This window comes from Magnolia sinica, chromosome 9, assembly GCF_029962835.1.
Source record: "Magnolia sinica isolate HGM2019 chromosome 9, MsV1, whole genome shotgun sequence".
Lineage (NCBI taxonomy): Eukaryota > Viridiplantae > Streptophyta > Magnoliopsida > Magnoliales > Magnoliaceae > Magnolia > Magnolia sinica.
This window is the reverse complement of record NC_080581.1, coordinates 89,329,679-89,353,148: the sequence shown is the minus strand read 5'-3', so window position 1 is coordinate 89,353,148 and position 23,470 is coordinate 89,329,679. Positions and strand designations below refer to the sequence as shown.

Below are 23,470 nucleotides of genomic sequence, written 5' to 3'. Positions count from 1 at the left end.
TACCTGCCAATATGGAGAGTTAGCCGCGTTAGGCGGTATGTTGGTATGTATAAATAACTTTGTTATTGCTCTACCTAATTTCTTAACGGAAGTTCTACTTCACATTTGTTTTATCTTCTTTTGTTTAGTTGATTCTTTCCTAAACAGGATTGGATCAATAGAGGGTCTCCTAAGCTCATTTACTTTTTTATCTAAACGTATAGGAGCATCACGAAAATGTCTGTCGTCGACTCCTAAACACACGTTGTAACCCACCAAACCTACCCCCCCTGCAGCCCACTCCCACTCCCACTGCCTCCCCCGTATCACGCACTGACCCATGTGTACCAAACATGTAACAACATTCTTCCTCTTCACAAGCTAGACGTATACCTATAGTTAATTCTTGATATGAATGTTCGTCAGAATCAATAATATCTTCATCACGAACGCCTATATATTCAGGACCAAACACCTCCTGGCGAGCTGCATCTAAAACATTATCTTTCTTCTTTCGTATAACAGCACGTTTACCCTTCGACTTATCCAGATTAGCTTGCATTAAAAGCATTATCACTTTCGGTACTCTATACATGCCGCAACTTAACCCTTTCGATGTGTCAAATGTTGTTTGAGACGGGTAATTCCACCAGTCACTATTTTATCACAATACTTGCATTTCATTTGGTGCCTAATACCACCAACCCTCTCACAATGTTGTCATCCAATATCTTCACTTATTGATGGCTAAACGCAGACATTTCTTTAGGTTTAGGTAGATACTAGATAATTATACATAGATTAGATATGAGTATGAGTGTATGACCTATGTCAATAAAGATGATTTTATGTTCTAACTAAAGTACTAAACCCTAAGAAGCTCCAAAACATATTCAATATAAGCAAATAAAAACATAAAGTCACTAATTCGAAAATAAAAATATATATATAAAATGACACCACAAATCTGTAAAATACACATTAATATGTTCTACTATGATTAACACATAATATTCTATGATTAAAATAGTAAACCATTCATTAAAAAATTATTTTTCGAATTTTTTTAAAAAAAGGCCGAAATTAGCGCGTAAATAGAAAAAAATATAAAAAAATATAAAATGATACCATAAATCTGTAAAATGCACACTAACATGCTCTACTATGATTTACACATCATATTTTATGATTAAAACAACAAACCATTCATTAGAAAATGATTTTTCAATTTTTTTTTTTAAATGGCCGAAATTAGTGCATAAAAAAATATAAAATGACACCACAAATCTGTAAAATGCACATTAACATGTTCTACTATAATTAACACATCATATTCTATGATTAAAACAGCAAACCATTTATTAAAAAATGATTTTTCGAATTTTAAAAAAAGGGATAAAATTAGTACGTAAATAGAAAAAAATATAAAATGACATCACAAATCTATAAAATGCACATTAACATGTTCTACTATAATTAACATATCATATTCTATGATTAAAACAGCAAACCATTTATTAAAAAATAATTTTTTAAAATTTTAAAAAAAGGGCCAAAATTAGTGCGTAGATAAAAAAATATAAAAAAATATAAAATGACACTACAAATCTGTAAAATGCACATTAACATGTTCTACTATAATTAACACATCATATTCTATGATTAAAACAGCAAACTATTCATTAAAAAATGATTTTTCGATTTTTTTTTTTAAAAGGGCCAAATTTAGTGCGTAAATAGAAAAAAATATAAAAAATATATAAAATGACACCACAAATCTGTAAATGCACAATAAGATGTTCTACTGTAATTAACACATTATATTCTATGATTAAAACAACAAACCATTCATTAAAAAATGATTTCTCGATTTTTTTTTTAAAAAGGCCAAAATTAGTGCGTAAATAGAAAAAAATATAAAAAATATACAATGACACCACAAATCTATAAAATGCACATTAACATGTTCTACTATGATTAACACATCATATTCTATGATTAAAACAGAAAAACATACAATAAAAAGTATAAATACCTATTTTTGACGAATTTATGAAAAATGGCTTACGGAGCTTCGATTCAAGAAAATCCGTAATATAATGTTTTTTATCTCAAATATTAAGCCAAGATTGGTCGAAAATAGTACTAGAAGGATTGAGTGAGAGTTTGGAAGGAAATGGTTTCAAAAAAATGCAAAAACAGAGCTTAAAAAAGTAAAAAAATTATGACCGTTATTCAACCGTTATGGGCTAGCCGTTATGGGTCAGTAACGGTCGTTACGCCCGTAACGGGTCCGTAACGGGCCCGTAACGGGCGTTACGGTACCAAAATTGGGACATCGCCTGTTATGCCGCCGTATCACGTAACGGGCCCTACCGTTACCGTTACGTATCGGCCGATACGTAACCGATATGGGACACCTTAGCTATAGATCATCTATCATATGGAGCCCACCTTTGATGTGAATTGTCCATCGTGTGAGCCAAACTTTCAAAGTAGGTCATCCATCATGTAAGACCCATCTTGTATGTATAACATTCATCATTAGGGACCCACCTTGATGTAGGCCATCCATCATATGGGGCCCACCATCAATGCTAATTGTCATTTATGTGAGGCTTCTCAATGTCCGCTACCTGTCACCCACACGTGGAGTCCACATTTGATGTGTTCATAGTGTGGGCCCTACCTTCGAAGTTGTTTGTCCATAACATGGGGCCCACTTTTGATATTTGTCATTCATCATGTGGGAACACCTTCTATGTGGATCATCCATCATGTGGCCCACTTTGGATACGTGTCCTCCATCATGTGAGACCTTGGATATGGACTGTCCATTAGGTGGGGCCCACTTGATGTGGACTGTCCATTACGGGGGGCACACTTTGATGTGAGTCATCCATCATGTGAAGCCTACTTCATCCATTATGTGAGCCCACCTTGATGTGGGCCATTCATTAGGTGGGGCCCTACCTTCAATATGGGTCATTCATCATGTGGGCCCACCTTCAATGACCATCATCCATCATGTGGATCCCACCTTTGATGCGAACCACCCATAAAATGAGACCCACTTGATGTGGATGATCTATCATGCTAGGTCACAATTTGATGTGTATCTTCCATCATGTGGGGCCCACCTTTGATGTGAATCATTCATTATGTGGGCCCACCTTGATGTGTACCATACATCATGTGGGGCCCCATTTTCAATATGCATCGTTCATCATGAGGGCCCCACCTTTGATGTCCATCATCTATCATGTGGGTCCCACATTTGTCATGGACCATCTATTATATGGGGCCCGCTTGATGTAGATAGTCCATCATGCTGGGACACATTTTTATCCTAGTCATCCATCATGTGGGACCCACCTTTGATGTCCACCAACCATCATGTAGGTCCCACCTTTACTATGGACCATCCATCATGTGGGTTCCAACCTTCAATATAGGTCATTCATCATGTGGGCCCACCTTTAATGTTAACCTTCCATCATGTGATCCCACATTCAATGTCCACCAATTATCACGTGGGTCCCACCTTTAATGTGGATTGTCCATCATGTGGGGCCACACCTTGATGTGGCCCATCCTTCATGTGGGGATCACCTTTGATGTGACCATGCATTATATGGGCTCACCTTTCTTGTGGACCATTCATCATATAGGTCCCCACCTTCACTGTAGGTCATTCATCACGTGGGCCTACCTTGCCGAGATTGTAAAGAAAAGAGAAGGGTGCAAGATGGAAATTATTTTAAAACTTTAGAGATAAAATTGTTCAAAAATTGATTAAAAAAACTATCTACCCACTTAAGCCAAATAATCTATTTTTCAAAAAGTAACCCTTTCCTAACTTATAAAATCAAAACTTATTTGATATTTTCTAAATGAATAAACTATCTAGTTAGGCTCTAATCTTTTTTCTTGAAAAAAAATTAAGCCAATAAACTCTTATTTGTAGAGATCCCAAACACCCCGTAAACATATGTATCTTATTTTTTATTCTTACATTTTATTAGCTGACCTCACCTTACATCATGACCTGTGGGCACACCTGATATAAAAGAAAACAGAAGAAATTGATGCTACTGCTCAAAACTTCTTGAGGCCACAAAAGTGTCTGGTGAAGTTGATATTTTTGTGATCTTATGAATAGATTAGATGGAAAATAAGCCAAAGGATTGATCGTAAAAAGATTTCAACCGTAGTTTGTTCAATCACCACTGCTTTATGTGGTGTGGTTCACTTGAGCTTTGGATGTAATTAATTTCTTGTATCATGATCTAGAATTATCTGAAAAAAATTGATGAACGGTGTGGATGTAACACAAAGGTCATGGTGAACCTAGAAACGTTCCATACTATAAAAAGTTATCTTGTGCAGCAGGCAATCTAATGTGATCACGTGAGTCTTCGGAAATGACGTTTAACAGTGAGCAACAACACTGGAATTTCCTGCCGCCAGCCGATAGGTTGTGGTCGGTCTTTTGTGGGCCCAACCATGGTATATATGTTTCATCTGTGCCGTCCATTTATTTTTAAGATAATTTTATGTTATGAGCCCAAAAATGAGATATATCCCAATATCAAGTGTACCACATTACAGGAAATAGTGTTGATTGAACGTTGACCATTAAAAACTTTTTGGGGTCATAAAAGTTTAGGATCAAGCATTCAAGCTGTTATTTGTTTTTTCCCTTCATCTAGGTCTGTATGACCTAATCAACAGATTGATGTCAAATAAACAGTAGTGTGCCTTAGGAGGGATTTAATGGTGGATATACAATCAATATTGTTTTCCTGTGGTGTGGTCCACCTTAGATTTATTTACCTCTCATTTTTGGGATCAAGCCCTAAAATGATCCGTAAAAATGAATTAACGGCATGGATAAAAGACATACTTCATAGTGGAGCCCGTAAAGCACCGAGAGTAGCCAATCCGTTTCCCAACAACACGGATGATCCGCGCTCAAATAGTGCCGTGGGTTTTACGAAAGCAAAAGATGAAATAATTAAGTGCGCCTTTGCTTTTGTAGGGAGAGACTTTCCTTGTTGAAGAAGGCTATTTTTTGAACATAAGCTTCTAAAGGAAGGGAAGCAGAGAGAATGGCTGAGAGTGCTGTTCAATCCGCCGCAGAAACTCTGACCTATTTTCTAAGGCAGAAAGATTTTTACCTTTCCCATGTAGATGTGTGGGTTATGTCGCTTCGGAACAAACTCAAAGCCCTACTCAAAGATGTGGATGGGATGCGCGGGTATAATGAAAGTGTTCAGCTAATAGAAGTAGCAAACAACACCAAGAACGTCATCGACTTCTTCATCTTTAAAATTGCACAGCAACGAGGAGAGACGAGTGCTGGATTGATGAGTTACCAATCCACTTTTAATAGTGGCATCAAAGACAAACCAGCCATTGAGGATCTTGGAAAGAAGATCTTCGACTTAAAAAGAAGGCTCGACGAGATCATCTTGTCCAACAGATCACAGTACGGCATCGACAATATACAGCCATGTGGAGAAGCTTCAACTTCTTCAAATCAAAGCCAGATACAGAAGGTGAAGAGGGCTCCTATTGTTGAGGAAGCCGAAGTGGTCGGATTTGAAGACGAGGCAAGGACACTTGTGGGGAGGCTGATTGCAGGAGATATGCAGCGTGTTGTCATTTCCATCACTGCTCCGGGAGGAATAGGAAAGACTACTCTTGCGAAGAAAGTTTACGATAATATCCAAGTACGGAAGAGTTTCTCTTTTCGTTGTTGGGTGGATGTGCATCAACAATATCAAGTGCGAGATATTCTTTCTGCAGCATGTTTCATTACTTTCTTTCCATTGATCTCACAAGGCTCAATGGAGAGGATGAGTGAGGAAGACTTGCGGAGAAAACTCTCTGGGTACTTGGAACGGAAGCGGTATCTGGTGGTAATTGATGGTATATGGTCCAGAGAAGCTTGGGATGGCTTGGTTACTGCATTTCCAGATGGCAAAAACAGCAGCAGAGTGCTGCTTACGACTCGCAATGAAGTATTAGCTAAGTATGCAGATACACAGAGCACACCCCATAAATTACGTTATCTCAATGAAAACATGAGCTGGACATTGTTTTGCAAGAAAGCACTACTGGGAAATCCTTCTCCTGCACGCCTTCCAGATCTGGAGGAGTTGGGGAGAAGGATGGTTGCGAAATGTAGAGGTTTACCTCTAGCAATTACAGTGTTAGGAGGCGTCCTATCAAGGAAAGAGAAGTCAGTGTATGAGTGGGAGAAAGTGCTTAGAAGTGTGGAATGGTGGCTACATCAAAGTGAAGAAGATGTGATGTCTGTCATATTTGCCCTGAGCTACCATGACATGCCCAATTACTTGAAGCCCTGCTTTCTTTATTTTGGGGCATTTCATGGAAACTCCAAAATCTCTGTCCGCAAATTGATTCGGATGTGGGTAGCGGAAGGATTCGTGCAGAGAAGAGGAGGAGAAGAAATGGAGGACGTTGCGGAGGATTATGTAAAAGAACTCATCGATAGAAGCATGATTCAGGTGGCCGAAAGGAAGAGCAATGGGATGGCTAAAAAGTGTCGTATTCATGATCTTCTACACGACCTTGCAATTTCAAAAGCCAATGACGAGAGATTCCTGGACGTGTATGGGAACACAGCGCCTACGTCACCGACCATGGCAGCCCGACTTGCAATTACTAGTGGTGACATCAGCAAGTGCATTTCTCTTAACAGCTCCACTCCACATCTCTTCTCTGTATTGGACTTCAGTAACGAGAGTGACTTGCCAGAGAAACTAACCTTGAAAATCCAGGGCGGAGCTTTCAAATTTCTTAGGGTGATGCATCTCCAAAGTCGAGAACTCGGTAGTCTCCCTGATGAAATTGGGGACCTAATCCACCTGAGGTACCTACGTCTCGAAATGCGGGAGTTAAAATATCTACCATCCACCATAACTCGCCTGTCCAATTTACAGACTCTTGATATACGGCATATTTCATTCCGGTTCGGACGGCTACCAGATGATATTGTGAAGATGGAACAGACAAGGCACTTAATGGTACGCTCTGGTTGGTTCAGCAACGGCATGCAACTCCATCACTTGAGCAATCTCCGAACGCTTAAAACAGTAGAGGCAGGCAGCTGGATAGAAGATGGGTTGGAGAAACTGACCAATTTGAGAGATTTGGTAATATATGAAATACGAGGAGATGTCCATACGGCATTATCTCGTTCCATTAGTAAATTGGTCCACCTCAGATCATTGTCGCTAAGGGCACATTATCAATCGTGTATTCCAGCTTTTGAGTCCTCAAAACATGGGCATCTATATAAAATGACATTGTTTGGACGCTTAGAGAAATTACCAGAGCCGCATGTATTCCCACCTAACCTCACTGAGCTTTGCTTGTATGGTTCCAAATTAGAACGAGACCCGATGGTAACACTGGAGAAGCTGCCCAACCTTCGGAGTCTCTGTATGGACTGCAGATTTCATACAGGAGACATTTACATGGGAAAGGAAATGGTTTGCTCTGCTGGAGGGTTTCCACTGCTCGACACTTTTGAGTATCGTTGGATTGTATCCATTAGAGGAGTGGCGAGTAGAGGAAGGAGCAATGCCGATTCTTAGATCTTTAAAGATTGAATTATGCAGAAGATTGAAGATGCTTCCTGATGGATTGCGATATGTCATCACCCTTCAAGAATTGAAGCTGGTAGATATGCCCGTAGCATTCGAAGCAAGGGTGAGAGAGGAGGGAGAGGACTGGTTTAAGATCGGACACATACCCTCTCTTATCATCCAATAAGAGTAAGGATATCTTTTTCTTTATTTAAATTTTATGTCTTTTCAATTTTTATATATTTATTAAATTTGGATCCTCTTCCCGCCGTATCAGCAGGGATTTCTTATTTGTTGCAATGTGATTAGTGGAGTCAGTGATCACGTAGCCATTCACATTGCAACAAGCAGGAAATCCCTGCTTGTGTCAAAGAGAGAAGATCCAGACTCTTATTTATCTTAATTGTCAGTGAGGGATGTTTATTGCCCCGTGCCACTGGCACCAGGATATCCCTGATCGCTTGATGTGGTGCATTTTTATTTTATTATATATATATTTTTTACTGTATTTGTGGAGGATCCACCTCCGCCGTGGGAGGGGAATAGGTGAGGAAACCGGATTGCGTACTGAGTTACTCAATACACTCTTATTGTACTGACTAAACTCAGTTCCGGCCATCCATTTTTCAACCTCATTTTAGGTATTGAGACAAAAATTGAAGCTTATCCAAAGCTCAAGTGGACCATACCACAGGAAACCGGGGAAATAAAGATTCCCATCGTTGAAACCTTGCTAGGCCCCACAGTGATGTTTATTTGTCATATAAACTGTTCATAAGATCACAAAAACATGGATGAATGAAAAAATAAATAAATATAATCTTGATCCAAAACTTCTATGCCCCCAAGAATTTTTCAACAGTAGGCATTCAATTCACACTGTTTCCTGTGGTGTGGTCCATTATAGGCTTGTATATGCTTCAGTTTTAAACTAAGGCCCCAAAATTATCTGGTAAAGTGGATGGGCCAACTGGATAAAATACATAAATCATGGTGGATCCTGCAGAGTCTGCCATTCGCTTCCATAGGTGAGATCCTAGCCTCACCCAAGATGGTTGGGTTCCTACTGTGCAGCCCACCTTAATGTAATGTATGATTTATATATTCACACTGTCCATCAGCTTTTACGGATCACATCTGTTCTACCCTATTTCTACCAATTTCTACAAGGGCCAATCAAGAAAGCTTGATGATCAAGACAGTTGCATAGTGTATTTGAAGATTTTTAAAGATATCCAAAGAAGATTTTATGGTAATACAGCTGGTGTCTTTCAAGCAGCACTCGTCATCATTAAGTGAGACTGGTCGAGCGAAAAGTGAACAAGCTGAAGCAGTTATCGAGATAGGTGGCAGGCTTAGAAGCATGGAAGGCCATTAGTGCTAAAATGGTTGCAATAATCATTAGAATGTGAGAAGCATCTATATGATTGATCTAATGCTATAGATAATGTAAGAAGTTAGTAGAAAAAATTGTCTCATACCATGCAATCAAACCAAATCAAATCAATTTTATCTTTTAATTACTTTGTGCTCTTTATAATTACTAGTATCATTCTCATATGTTTACATTCCTTAGTATAATTGGTAGCAATAATCCAGTAGATGTTAACTCTAATTGTAATTTGGGTCTTCACACGTACATTGGATTAAACTTGGAGTATCAAGAAAGTTTTCCATTTAGAAAGGTACTTTGTAGTTGTTCTTCGCAACCAATTTTAAGAATATCATTTTTGTTTTTATATGTATTGAAAAGCCTTGTTGTATGGAAGGCAAATGTGCAACCTATTTTTCAAAGGACGAACTACACCCTTTGATAATCATCTGATGACGCTTGGGGTCATGGTTGTTTGGTTTGAATTGATCGACATATTCAAATCTAACATGCCCATATTAAACTATGCGGCCAAATTTGAAATCGAACTATGACAATATCAGGGCATTATCCCAAAATTGAAGCAAATCCAATCATTAAGTAAACCACACCATAAGAAAAAGTGGTGACTGACCATTAATGGGCAGCAGAAGTACAAGAAGATGATATTTGTTTCTTCCCATGAGAAACATGAAGGTGCCTGCCAAGAAGTTTTTAATGCTATGGTATGCTCTACTTATAATTAGGTTTACTTCATTTTTTATTTATTTATTTTGGATAATACCCTAAAATTGTTTGGAAAAAAGGATGGCAGCCATGAATATAGAATGCATACATCAAGGTGGGCGCCATGGTGAGAGCCACACCATCTTGGGTGAGGCCAGGGTCTCACCTATTCTGCTCCACGCCATTCAAGCAGTCTGTATGGAGACTCACCTTCATCTCAGTCTCAATCAACTTGATTTTTGGGAGTGATGGAAAAATTGAAGGGGTGCACCTTATGATCACTTGAGGGAGTAAGCAACCACATAGACACATTGGCTTATTAGATTAAAGTTATTGAATAGCCAAAAGCCATTAAAAAAATTTTTTAAGAAAAAAAAAACCCACAGATGGCTAATGGATTGATAGGATGCAAATGTGCGGCCCACCTGATGAATGGATATAAGATCTTGAAGCATCAAAATGTGAACGGCCCATATGCACAAGTGGGGCCAAACGTCAATAATCATGGCGGCTCTAACCCCAATTAGGATGTTCCAAAAACTTTCTAGATGGGATGATTCATCCCATCCGCATTATGATGGTTGTTTTGGACTCTTCTTGTTTTTTTCTCCAAAATAATTTAACTTTAGGCCACTAATCTAAGGGTCACAATACTCTTAGGTTGGGGAACTTCCTAGGCATTAATCATCCACTTGGTTACTTCAGATCGATGGCTAGGATCCATAAGCCATTGGCTTTACATACACAAAGTGACAAATTGGGATACCTATGGATGCTAGAGGGCGGATTTCCTGATGGGACGAAAGATCAACTCTCTTCTTTCCACTGTTTTCCTTGCTCGAGGACTTTCGTTAAAAGGGATAAAGAATGTAATATCTATTCGGACAAATTATTATAATTCTATAGTTTGTTAGACCCCGTGTAAATGCTTAAGATTAGGGACCCGAATATCCCTAACCCTAAGATGACTTATGAGTTTACGTTCCAGAGATTCAAAATAAGAGACTGGGGTTACAAAAAGGGAAGTTGTTAGGTACCCACACTACTCGTACGGATGTACGGTCTTTACTTCACAAAATTTGACTAATTTCTTAAGAATAAGGTTGATTCTCACATGCAAAAAATTTAACGCGATGCAATATCAATGATGATTAACCGATTTGAATTTTTGATAGGTATGATCCGACTTTATCGGCAAACCACAAAGCATACATTCGAAATGGTCAAGTGCAGAGTGTAAAGTATGTATGTATATTTCTTCAATTGGGCTTGCATTTGGACTTGAGTTTAGGCTTGGTTTTTAACTTGAGTAGGTAAGTTAATTGGGTTATGGGGTTGGGTAGGCTAATCGGGTGAGTTGACTCAGTGACTTGATTGGTTGAGCTGACTCAAGGTTCTAAATTTTTAGGTTCCTAGGGTTCAGAATTAGGCTAACTAGGTCAAATGGATTAACTTGGTTGAATAGGCTGAATTCAGGGTTTAAGACTGGGGTTACTAGGATTTAGGTTTATAGGGTTAGAGTTAAGAATTAGGGTTTGGTTGTTCTTCATGTGGGATGTGAAAAGATGAATCCATGGGTTGCACTTTAGTGGGCCCGATGAGCAAGCCAATGCCCAGAATCCCAATTAATTAGCTACTCACATCCATGCGACTTCTTCCCCGGCAGTCTCTAGCAACAAACGGTCACTCATGCCCACCTTGATGCCGTGCATATCCATGGTGTCCATCCCTGTTTTTCGTATCATTTTAAAGCATGAGTACAAAGATGAGAGAGATGCTAAGCTCAAATAGACTACGTCATAGATGACTTGCATTTAATGCAACTCAAGCTTATTATTTAGTATGGTTCAATTGAGCGTTAGATTTGCCTTATCTTTGTGCACATACAAGAAAAGAGATGAACACGTGGATAAATAAATACATCATGGTAGGGCCACTCACAAAAGTGCCTATTTTTGTGCTAGAGATGGATGGGTAGGATGCTATCCATGTTCGAAAAGGGAAGCAAATCAAGTCCGAACCTAGACTCACCTGAGATGGTGTGGTAAGTTGTATCAACGCAGTCCATACATTTTTACATATAATTTCAGAGAACTTACAAAAAAATAAAGTAGATATCATTATTAGGTGGACCATACCATAGGAAATAGTGGTGAATAAATTTCATACCATTAAAAACTTATCAAGGAGTGTGGTTAATGTGTCCTTTGTGTTTATTTGACATCCAATCTATTGATAAGGCCCGGTGAGGCTAGATGAAGCAAAATATCAAATATCAAATTTATTCAAAACTTTTGTAGATCATTAATGGTCAATCACCATTGTTTTTCATAGTATGGTCTACTTAATTATTGGATTTGCGTCATTGTTTGGATAATTACCTAAATTGATCTGAAAATATAGATGGACAACATGGTGTGCATATAGAATACATACATCAAGGTGGTCTCCACGGTAAGGACCACACCATCGTGAGTGATTCATGGGAGAACCGGGGTCCTACCTAATCTGCGCTCCCCATTGAAAGGTCATCACGCTTGTTGATGCACATGAGATGCCAAGACTACCGTGAGTAGGAAGAGAATCTTGCTTGCCAATGTAGCACGTGTGTATAAGATCAAAATTGTTCATCAGATGGTCCTCTCAACCAAAAATCCACCTAGTTATGTTTGTTGTGGTTCGATTTATAGTGTAGGTCACGTGATAAGTGTATGCATGTCGAAATTGAATGTGCAGCCGAATTTAAACCAAACAATTATGACTCTAAGTGTCAAGATCAGTAGATACATAGAATGTGATTAAGATTCAATAAGTTTGGTAGCCTATTCAGCCACTAGCATAGAATGATAAAACGATTAGATGATAGTCAGAGAATAGGGTTCGTCCTATGATAATGAGTCACACCTTTTCCTTTCACACAAAATGATTTTTTGATATAAATAAAATAATAACAAGAAATTAATGAATTCTTATATTTGATCGAAAAAAATAACTACAAAACATATTCCTGAATGAAGCACTCTGCTTAATGCTTGAACTGAATCTAGCATATGAGCATACGTAGACTTAAATTTATGTAAAGTTAACAGCTACTTGATTAATATAATACATATTACACAAATGAATGTAAATAGTGAGTAAAGTAAATGATTATACTACAAAATGTAAATAGTGAGCAAATGATTACACTAAGAAATGTAAATGATAAATAATTTGATAAACAATTAAATGATAGATTTAATATGGTTTAGTTGATATGAGAAAATTTGTTTTGTTGAATTCATTTGTTATTTATAGTTTTAACCTGGCGATGTGAATGCTTATTCCGTTCTGACGATTAATATAATCATATTCAACATTATTTAACCTTACCTGCTTCTAAATTTGTTATCTTTTCTATAATCATTTCAGCACGAAATCTCTCTACCTGACCACTTAATGGATGATATGGCTTTTCTCTATGTTCTCTAAGTGTATTTTTGCAAAATTCTCTCAGCATATCTGGAAACAAAAAAAAAATTAAAAAAAAAAAATCTTCAAATACACTACATAAATCTATCTTGATCGCACGCAACTCATTTGACTGATTTTCATAACACAATGTTCTTCATGTGAGATGTGAAAAGATGGACAGTTAAGTAGGATTTTAATGCTCCACGTTGAGACATATATCCGTTGCCATCTTTTCGAAGTAAACATCTTAATTTTGTCAATATTTGACATAGTAATGGTTGGGTTCACCTGATTAACAGTCCGGATCTCACACGCTATGGCATGTGTCTCGAGAGTTGGATTCTCTCGCTACACTCGCGAGTACTCCTGGCAGGATCCCGTGAACGTGGTCCTTGTAGGGAACGGATTGGCTACTGCCACCAGCCCCATGGCTGATGGTCGGTGCTATGTGGCCCCATCATGACGTATGTGCTTCATCCATTCCGTTCATTCATTTTTACGGATCATTTTAGAGCTTCATACAAAAAATGATAAGAATATAAATCTCAGTGTACCACACCATACGAAAACAATAGTAATTGGATATCCACCATTATAATCCTCCTAAGGCCTACTATACTGTTTATTTGACATCCAATATGTTTATTAGGTCATGCAGACCCAGATGAAGGGAAAAAAACAAAGATCAGCTTGATTCAAATCTTTTATAGCTCCCAAAAAGTTTTTAATGGTCAAAATTCATTCAACATTATTTCCTTTAATGTGGTCCATTTGAGATTGGGATATACTTCATATTTTCTCTTATAAGATGAAATGATCTAGAAAAATAGATGGACGACGTGGATGAAAAACATACATCATGGTGGGGCCCACAGAGCACCGACATCAGCCATTGGCTGGTGGCAGGGGGAGTAGCCAATCCCTTTCTAAGGAGGGGAGTGCTCAAGTACACCCCAAATGTCTTGCAATGTAATACTTCGGGACTTAATACAAGTGTCATCCTGTAAGAAGATTATCCAAACCGTTTATACGATTAATGTCATTCTGTAAGATGTACATCCCACAAATAAAATATCTTACATTTATTGTTTTAGCACTTAACAGTCGGTTCCTTTACTTTGAAAATGAACGGTCATTATAATCTTTAAATAATCAACTGACTGATAAAATAAATTCAAAATAAATTTAAAAAGTTTCTGATCAAAGAACAGAGCTCTCGCCAAAACGGTTTGGGTCCTTAAAAATGGTCCACTTCCAGCTTGTGCACCTGACCGTAGGTCGAATATTGTAATTAACTAGTACGATAAAAGTACTAAAATACTCCTGCAACGACTGCGATCGGCGAGAAGAGATGTATGCCAGAGAGGATTAGGTGACGCCACGGATACAGCGAGGTGGGTGGGATCCCTAACGGTGGGGCTCATAGTAATGTATTTTACTTAAATCCACACCGTCCAAAAATTTTTAAAAATCATTTTAGGTCATTATTGAAAAAAATTAAGCATGAAAAAATATTATGTGAACCACACCACAAGAAACAGTCTTGATTGAATCCTCACCATTAAAAAAGTCATACAGTCCACGGGAATGTTTATTTTCCATCGACCACACAAATATCACCTTGATACAAAGCTTTGATGACCCACATGAAGCTTTTAATTGTCAGATACTACTAGTTACTGTACTACGGTCATATCACATCTGATATTTGGATATGCTTCATTTTTTAGATCCTGCCCTGAAATGAGTTTTAAATACTGATGGACAGGGTTGATGTACTCACATAGGTCAAGGTGGGCCACATAGGTCAAGGTGGGCCCCACAGTCAGGGTCCGACGACCTCTGGTGTATTCGGGATCTCACCTAATCCGCTCCCAACATATGCCGCTTTAGACTCGACTCTAGAGCGTGCGGTGCACACCATTTATTTAAACGGTGGCAACTGTGGGGCCCACCGTGATACGTGTGTTTTATCCCCGTCCGTTTTGAGAGCAGGCATGGACTTGAAATGTAGCTCATCTGATTAAGGGTTCGAGTACCCATAGGTGGTGAAATCCCACCATGGCGTGAGTGTGTGGTGGTCTGTGTGCGGGTGTAAAAATAAAAATAAAAAAATGAAGCACATCAAAAAGCACATGTGAACCAGACTGTAGGAAACAGTTGTGATTGAACGGCCACCGTTAAAACTTATTGGTGGCAACACAAGTTTTTGAATCTTGCCCGTTATTTGCGTGTTACCTTCATCCAGATACGTGTGACCTTATATACAGGTTGGATGGCGAATAAACATTACAGCAGGCTAGGAAGGTTTCGTTGGTGAGTACCATTAATCCACTGTTTCCTGTGGTGTGGTACACTTAAGCCTCAGATTTGGTTATTTTTTAGCTCATGCCTTAAAATGAGCTAGAAAAAACGGATGAGCGGAATGGATACAAAATATATATCAAGTTGGGCTCCACAGCGTCCAACCCAACCTAGCTGGATGGGTTCATTTACCATGCGGGTTACAGACCCACGAGAGATAAAACAAGAGAAATTGACCACCGTAGAAGCCACTTTTACCCAGCGTCTTTTTTAAGCCCTCCTAAACTTTAAATTTCCAATGCAAACCATTCTATAAGGACAAACTATTTGCAGGTGGAAGTACCCTTCGTCACAATCTATTGCTACGGATTATAACGGTAGCTATAGCTGTTTAGCCACCGCTGATCAAAGTGTATTTTCATCTGCAAATAGTGTGACCGTACATAATAGTTTACTTTGGAAAAGTTAAGTTTGGGAGCGCTTTTAAAAGACGACAGGTAAAAGGTCGAATATACAGTGGTCAATTTCTCGATAAACAAATGAAAAATAGATATGTGCATGTATATGAACTAACAATGTACGTGTCAGTAATTATACAAGCCGTATTAGAGTAATCAAACCGTTCAAGTCATGGAATCTTCTCAAAATTGATCATTGGATTAGAATTTAAAAAATTGCATGATCATAATTCACTGATTGATGGACATTTAATTAACGGTTAAGATGACAAATAGTCTACATTTCTAATTCGAAAAACTAGTACATTACTTAAATCAGAGATTGTCAAAATCTAATTTTTGGCCCAAAATTTTGGACGGTTTTATTTCTAGTTACAAGTAAGCTTTTTGTACAATCTCTGATTGCATGAGCATGTACCACTACTCTCTGTCATATGTATCCAATAACTACCCTTGCCAGGAACTTTATGATACAAGCCAGTATCTTTGCACGTACACGGGGTTTTTAATTACGAGAATTAGAGTGATTTTTTCGGCAACCAAGGCCAGTGATTTGTTGTCTAGGAGTAGGTGGGTCTAGAAAAATATTAACCATTGAATATTTTCTCAGTCGGTTGAGAAATGAAATACAATAACGGTCCAAATTCAAACTGAAAATATTTCTAATATCGATTCATGATATCATTGGATACGGAATATTTCTTAGTTATTATCCATCAGCATATGGATTCAACATACCAATGGTTCAGATTATGGAGATTTAGAAACACATGTGTACTGTTCAAAATTACTAACCACATGTTGTGGGACTTAATTTATATGCAGAATAAGCCTACAGATTTGTCTGTGCATGGGACATGGCGATTAGGGGTTCAGATAGCTTACCTAGCTGAGACGCTGCCATGGAAGCCGGATAAGAATACCAGAATTCCTTTAGAGTTTAGGATCTTCCTCTCCTTCACACCCTTTCTGCATTACAATAGATGGGACTCGACTTCTGCTATGTGGTGTAGGATCGGGGACCCAGCTCTCTCATATAGAGTCTGTGGAGAGAGAGTTTGAAACTCATCACAACTCTCTCTCTCTCTCACGCGCTCCACATTGTAGTATCCTACTTCAACTCAAACTGCTGTCTGCGTAAGATAGCTATAGCATTCCAGCCCTAGTACGCAAAGCTGTGCAGATAGACTGCGCAGCGCATCACCTGAAGTGGGGCCCACTGGTCTACTCAATCATCCAGTCCAACTGAATGACAATCCAGACCGTTGATCAGTAAGGCCTACTAAATAGAGTTCTTACATTCTCCCACTTGGGCCTCATTGAGTAACGTCAATGATAGTCATATAGAATAATTTTGTAAACAAGTTTTGATCTTTTAAGAAAACATCCAAATAGTTAACCAATGAAATAGTTGAACAATATGAGTAATGCTATTCAATCTGGTCCATTAAAACTGTCAGTATCGAAACGCGGTAGTCATCACAACATTTAATTTAAGCGAAGTGAGACTAACCACAATCACAAATACTTTTAATCTTAACGACATAGATCACGAACTAGGCAATGTGGTATAAAGATTACACACTTTAGTGTGATAATATGTGTCTATCCTTAAGAGGTCCTGAAGCTTTTATATGTCTCCAACGAGACACGACTATAGTTCTACTTACTCAAAATTTGCGCATATATATATAGAGAGAGAGAGAAGTAGAAATAAATCTTTATATCAAAATCATCCAAACAAACTGTATAAAATGAGATCTCTAAGTGTCTGTGAAAATCAATGTACGCTCAACTCTCACTAACTGAAAACATCTGTGGGATCCATGACTCCCATGGATGTTACATGCTCCTAAAATGGTGTGATAGGGAGCCCTTTAGTGAGCGGATCTACAATCATCTGCTTAGTGCCGATGAATTCCACGGACACTTGATGATTCTGAACCATTTCCTTTACAACAAGGCACTTGATGTCGATATGTCTCGACCTTGACGAATGCTTGTTGTTACTAGAGAAGGAAATAGTAGTCAAATTATTATAAAATATTCTCAATAGTTTCGGGATATGCTCCAGTACCCGCAAACCTAAAAAGAAACTCTGTAACCATAGTGCCTGATTAGATGCCTCATGGCAGATAATAAATTCAGCTTCCATAGTGGATGAGGCTGTGGTAGACTGTTTCATGCTTTTCCACGACACAGCTCCTCCCACCATCATGAGATGTATCCTGAAGTAGACTTCTTAGTGTCAACGCAGCATGCAAAGTCTGCGTCTGAATATCCGATCAACTCCAACTGATCAGATCTTCTATATTTGAGTCTGAAGTCTTTCGTTCTCTAAAGATACCGTAATACTTTCTTCGCAGCTATCCAAGATTTAATTGAAGACAGTTCAGTATAACTTCAATGGCGTTCTTCCATTGAGCGTAATTAGATCCATTAAGGGCAGGGACTTGATTCTGATTAGTTGGAATTGAGACTGAAATAAAAGAGATACATATATACTCACATTAGTTCATAATTTCACAAATCAATTTCGTGAATGTAAACAAATATCAGGCAAAATTAGTCAATTCAGTTGCTAAAGGAGGCATCAACTGAATCATCCAGGATGACGATGGGCCCAACCATCTCATCCTGGTGAGAATCTGTTACATTACCATCATTCCTCCTGTGGGTGGTAATAACAACATGTTAGTGATCCTCCTGAACATGAAGCTAAGTGATGTCAGTCATGTAAATATAAGACACTCAACACCTGCAAGTGAGATGAGTCTTTCAGCTTTACATCACCAACACCATTTACTTCACCCGTTCACTTGATTGCCAAATGGTAATCGTCTGTATTTTCGTTACCGTATGCAGATAATGTGAACGCAAATGTATGCAATTCTCCTTATCCCAATGTTACAAGTCTGTACTTGTAGAATTTTTATCGATTAAGGTCACTATGGTGGCTAACACAACCAAATCCAACACTACAAACATAGACTTAAGATCGCAATTACAATCCTGCCTCTCAATGGATTATAACTTAATTAGTCCGATGCGGTCCATAAGTTAATTGATACTGACCTTTTGGAATTCTTTAAAGTGAAACATATAAATAGGCTTCACACCTTATATTCCAACGGTCTATATCAACACTTAAAGATGGGTGATGGACCAATAATAGGGCTGCTCCAGTACTTTATGTGATCTGAAAGTGTCCAATGAGCATGAATAATCCAGTTCCTAATATCCACATGATAGACAAATAGTACGGAACTTTACAATTGGATGGTTAGGTCCATGCGTAGGTGTCCACAAGATGGACAGATTAGTTTAAACACTTAATATTTGTTAGATGAAAGTTCACGTATGTCATCTACCTAGTGAATGAGATATATAATATGCCTATGAGACAGCCCAGATTATGAACATGAAATGATATTTGATGGTCCATATTTAGAAATTTAATGGACTAGTTTTAACTCAGGGCCCACCATCAAAACAGTATATTGGGCCCACTACCAATGATAAGCCCACGAGAGACTGGGAATACATCCCGTTCGCGGGTACAGGAGTCAGACCCGAATACGCTTAATCGGGTCCAAAGACCCGATTCCATATAAGGTCGATCTCGACTTAATACTCACAGCAAAAAAACAGGTCGTTTTCAACCTAGTGTTTGTGGCGAAAAAAAAAAAAACCAGGTCGATTTCGACCCACTTCAAGCCACGGCTGAAAGGAGGGAGAAAGAAAGATCAAATCACAGCTAGTTTCCTTATCCGCCCGATACAATGAGTAAAGATCGAGATCCTCTCATCTCTGCAAACATTATCGGAAGTAGCGGCTGCGGCGGAGATAGTGGCTGCCATTGATGGACGCGAAAGCACGAGACGTTGGCAATGGCTCCGGATAGAGGAAGAAAAGGAGATCGAAAACCATCACCATCGTCTGCACGAACAAGGTTCAATAATGGCTGCCAGTCCAACGGATCAAGGTACGGGATTTGGGGTAACTGGAATTTGGGAATGGAAATCCTCAATTGAGCAATTAGATTTGGGATTTTCAAAATCCCTAATATGGGTTTTTGTATTTAGGGTTTCAAATCCAAATTCCTTAATCTGAAACTCTGAATTTAGGGTTTTGAATCCAAATCCCTAATCTGAAACTCTGATTTTACGGATTGAAAATTGAAGCCCCTAATCTTCTAATTTGGGGATTCAAAATCAAAATCCCTAGTCTACTCTGGATTTTGGGGATGGGAATTTGAAATTCCCAATTTAGGATTTGGGATTCGAAATCCCTAATTGTTGTATTTGGGATTAAAATCCCTAATTTCAAAATTTGGGGATTCGAATTCGAAATCCCTAATTTTGGATGTGGGAATTGAAATTCCTACTTGCTTTATTTGTCTTTAGGGTTTTCGAAATTCAAATCCCTAATCTTAATATTTCTAGATTCAAGGACTCGGAAATCCCTGATCACAACTGTTTCAGGAATTCGAAAATCCCTGATATGATCCGATATAGTTGGATGCGATCATCCTTACCTATGCACAGATGGCTCAGATACCTATTTTAAGACTTAATCTATATGCGGAATAAGCCCACGGATCTGCCTGTGCATGGGACATGGCGATCAGGGGTTCAGATAGCTTGCTTAGCTGAGACGACACCATGGAAGCCGAAGAAGAATACCAGAATACCAGAATTCTTGTAGAGCTTAGGATCTTCCTCTCCTTCACACCCTTTCTGCAATACAATAGATGGGACTCGAATTCTACTGTGTGGTGTGGGATCGGGGACCCAGCTCTCTCATATAGAGTCTGTGGAGAGAGAGTTTGAAACCCATCACAACTCTCTCTCTCTCTCCCACGCTCCACATTGTAGTATCCTAGTTCAACTCAAACTGTTGTCTGCGTAAGACAGCTATAGCATTTCAGCCCTAGTACGCAAAGCTGCACAGATAGACTGCGCAACGCATCACCTGAAGTAGGCCCACTGGTCTACTCAATCATCCAGTCCAACTGAATGACAATCCACACCGTTGACCAGTAAGGCCCACTAAATAGAGTTCTTACACACGTATCATATAATTTCTCTACGTACGGATAAATCTACTAGTTTGCCACCATTCTGGAAATGGTGGTGGCTCATCTTTTCATATGTGGTACTCATTCACAGCTATCTAGACCATCCAAAATATAAGATGCAAATAAAAATCTAATCAAACAATCTCATCAAGGTGGGGTCATTAAATTGTGTCTGAATTTTATTTTATTTTTCGTTATTGTCACTTCATCCCAATAGTAATGACCTTATAAACGGTTTGGATGGCATATAAACATCAAGGTGGAGGCCAGGAAGGTTTCAATAGTAGAAATTTTTTCCCCAAATTTATCCTCTCGTGTGACCCACTTGAGTTTTAGATCATTTTATTTTTTTGTGACATTTTCTAAAATAAGCATGTAAAACAGATGGACGGGGTGGATTTATCACAAACATATCTGTGGGCCCCACCTAACAAACTTCGTGCGAAAGACTTTACCACGAAATCCAGGTCCAGACCGTGGATCCGGGAACTCACATAATTCGCTCCCGCTGAACTTGTAAAATTCCACGGAAATTCCGTAAAGGTACCGATGCTGGATCATTTTCAAATTGCATGACACCTTCACGGGTAATACCATTTTGAAAAGTAACGGTAATAACATAACTTTAGAAAGAAAAAAAAAAAACGTATGAAAATGACAATTTCACGATGAGACAGGGCTTGGTGGCCTCACAATTCTACCGGGAGCGCATTACATGAGACCTTATCCATTTGAGGTGGGTGGGACTCTTGACTACGGGGCTTAGCGTAATGCATGTCTTAAATTCACACCATCCAATCGTTTTAAAAGCTCGTTTTAAGACATGATTTTAAAAATAAATCTGACTAAAATTTTAGGTGGACCACGTGAGGAAATGGTCATGATTGAATCCCCACTATTAAAAGCTTCATAGATTCCACTGGAAGATTTATTTGCCATCCAACCTGTTAATAAGATCACAAACACACAGCTAAAGAGGTCAAACATATATCATTTTGATCCAAAGATTTTCTTGGCCCACAAAAAGTTTTTAATGATTAATCGCCACTGTTTCCCGTACTATGGCTCATGTGGGATTTGGAACTACATTTTTTTGGATCATGCCCTAAAATGAGCTTTAAATAAGGATGGATGGCGTAGATGTGGTCACATACATCTCAGTGGGCCCCACGGTTAGGGGATGCACGACTTCGGTGGATCCGGGGTCTCACCTGATCTGCTTGTGGATGGATTCCATAGTTTTCTTATTTCTTATTTCTTTTTTCTTATTTCTTATTTCTTATTTCTTTTTCTATATCTATTACCCTCTCTTTCTCTCTAGCATCTTTTCTTCATTTTCGTCTTCCATTTCTCCCTTCTTTCCGAATACTCAAAGAAACCCACCTTCTTCTTTGGGCTGTTTGCCGGCCGGACTTCCAGTATTTCGACTTTGGATTTCAAGTCTTTTGCCCCTTTCATAAGGTAAAACGTTTTTTTTATTTCTTATTATTCTTATTATTATGTTCTTTTAATTTTTCCCCTCTCTTCTTGGGAAGCGGATTGGCTGGTGAACCCACACCACCGATCTGGCCGGTGTGGGTACGTGTCGTGTGAAGACGAGTGCTGCCGGTCCTCGAGCTCGTTGTACGAACGGCTCAAAGTAGATCAAAGTCATATGGCCCAAAATGATGTATTTATTATATCCACACCGTTCATCCATTTTGCAAAATTATTTTAGAGCATGACATCGAAAATAATTCATATGCAAAGTTTAAGTGGACCACACCACAAATAACAGTGGAGATAATGATTCTCCCTGTTAAAAAAAATTTATGGCCTACCATGTATTTTCCATCCAATCTGTTCATAACGTCGCACAAAACCTAGATGAATAGGAGAACCAAATATTATACTGATCTAAAACTTACTGTTTTTGCAACGGTAGCCGTTCAATCCCCCACTGCCTTTTGCAGTGTAGTCTACTTAATCCTCGGATCTGTCTTATTCTTTGGCTCACGCATTATGAGACACCAGCTAGATCGGCGGTGTGTAGTACACCAGCCAAGCCGCTGCCCTTTTCTTGATGAATGGCTGCCCATGCGTATGGGGTCCACCGTAAAGTTTATTTGTCATCCAACCATTGATAAGGTCAACCAGACGACGGATGGAGGAAAAATACAAAGATGGGCTTGATCAAAAACTTTTGTGGCCCACAAAGAGTTTGGGACGGTCATTCAACACTGTTCCCAATGATGTTATCCATTTGAGTTTTATATTTGTTAAAAGATTTTAGAATCACATCTTAAGATAAGCTGAAAAATGATGGACAAATAATTCTCATACAAAATTTCTGTCACCGCCTGATGTTAAATTCCCATAGTTTCATGTGGTATGGACCACAAGAGAATTGAATCTGCCTGCCTTTTAAAATCCTGTCCGATCGTGGTCTTTCAAAACAGATGGACAGAGTGGATTTGTCACTGACATCTTTAAAGATTTT

At 38.6% G+C, this 23,470-nt stretch overlaps 2 protein-coding genes and 1 pseudogene across 4 annotated transcripts in view; all 3 read left to right on the top strand.

Annotated features, from left to right (window-relative positions):
* The window catches only part of LOC131256023 (disease resistance protein RPP8-like), a 72,636-nt gene extending 63,472 nt beyond the window's left edge, over nucleotides 1–9,164 (top strand). Inside the window, exon 2 of one of the 2 annotated variants that reach the window (XM_058257020.1) lies at nucleotides 8,860–9,164. The gene's annotated coding sequence lies outside the window, so the exon portion shown is untranslated. Of the gene's footprint in view, nucleotides 1–8,719 lie in introns of both variants that reach the window. The other variant, XM_058257019.1, reaches the window with a different exon arrangement.
* The window catches only part of LOC131256020 (disease resistance protein RPP8-like), a 98,082-nt gene that overhangs the window by 5,664 nt on the left and 68,948 nt on the right, over nucleotides 1–23,470 (top strand). Inside the window, exon 1 of one of the 2 annotated variants that reach the window (XM_058257015.1) lies at nucleotides 22,295–22,452. The exons of the other annotated variant lie outside the window; for it this stretch is intronic. The gene's annotated coding sequence lies outside the window, so the exon portion shown is untranslated. Of the gene's footprint in view, nucleotides 1–22,294; nucleotides 22,453–23,470 lie in introns of those variants that run through there. 2 annotated transcript variants of the gene reach the window in all.
* The window catches only part of LOC131256021 (probable disease resistance RPP8-like protein 2), a 41,249-nt pseudogene that overhangs the window by 5,525 nt on the left and 12,254 nt on the right, over nucleotides 1–23,470 (top strand).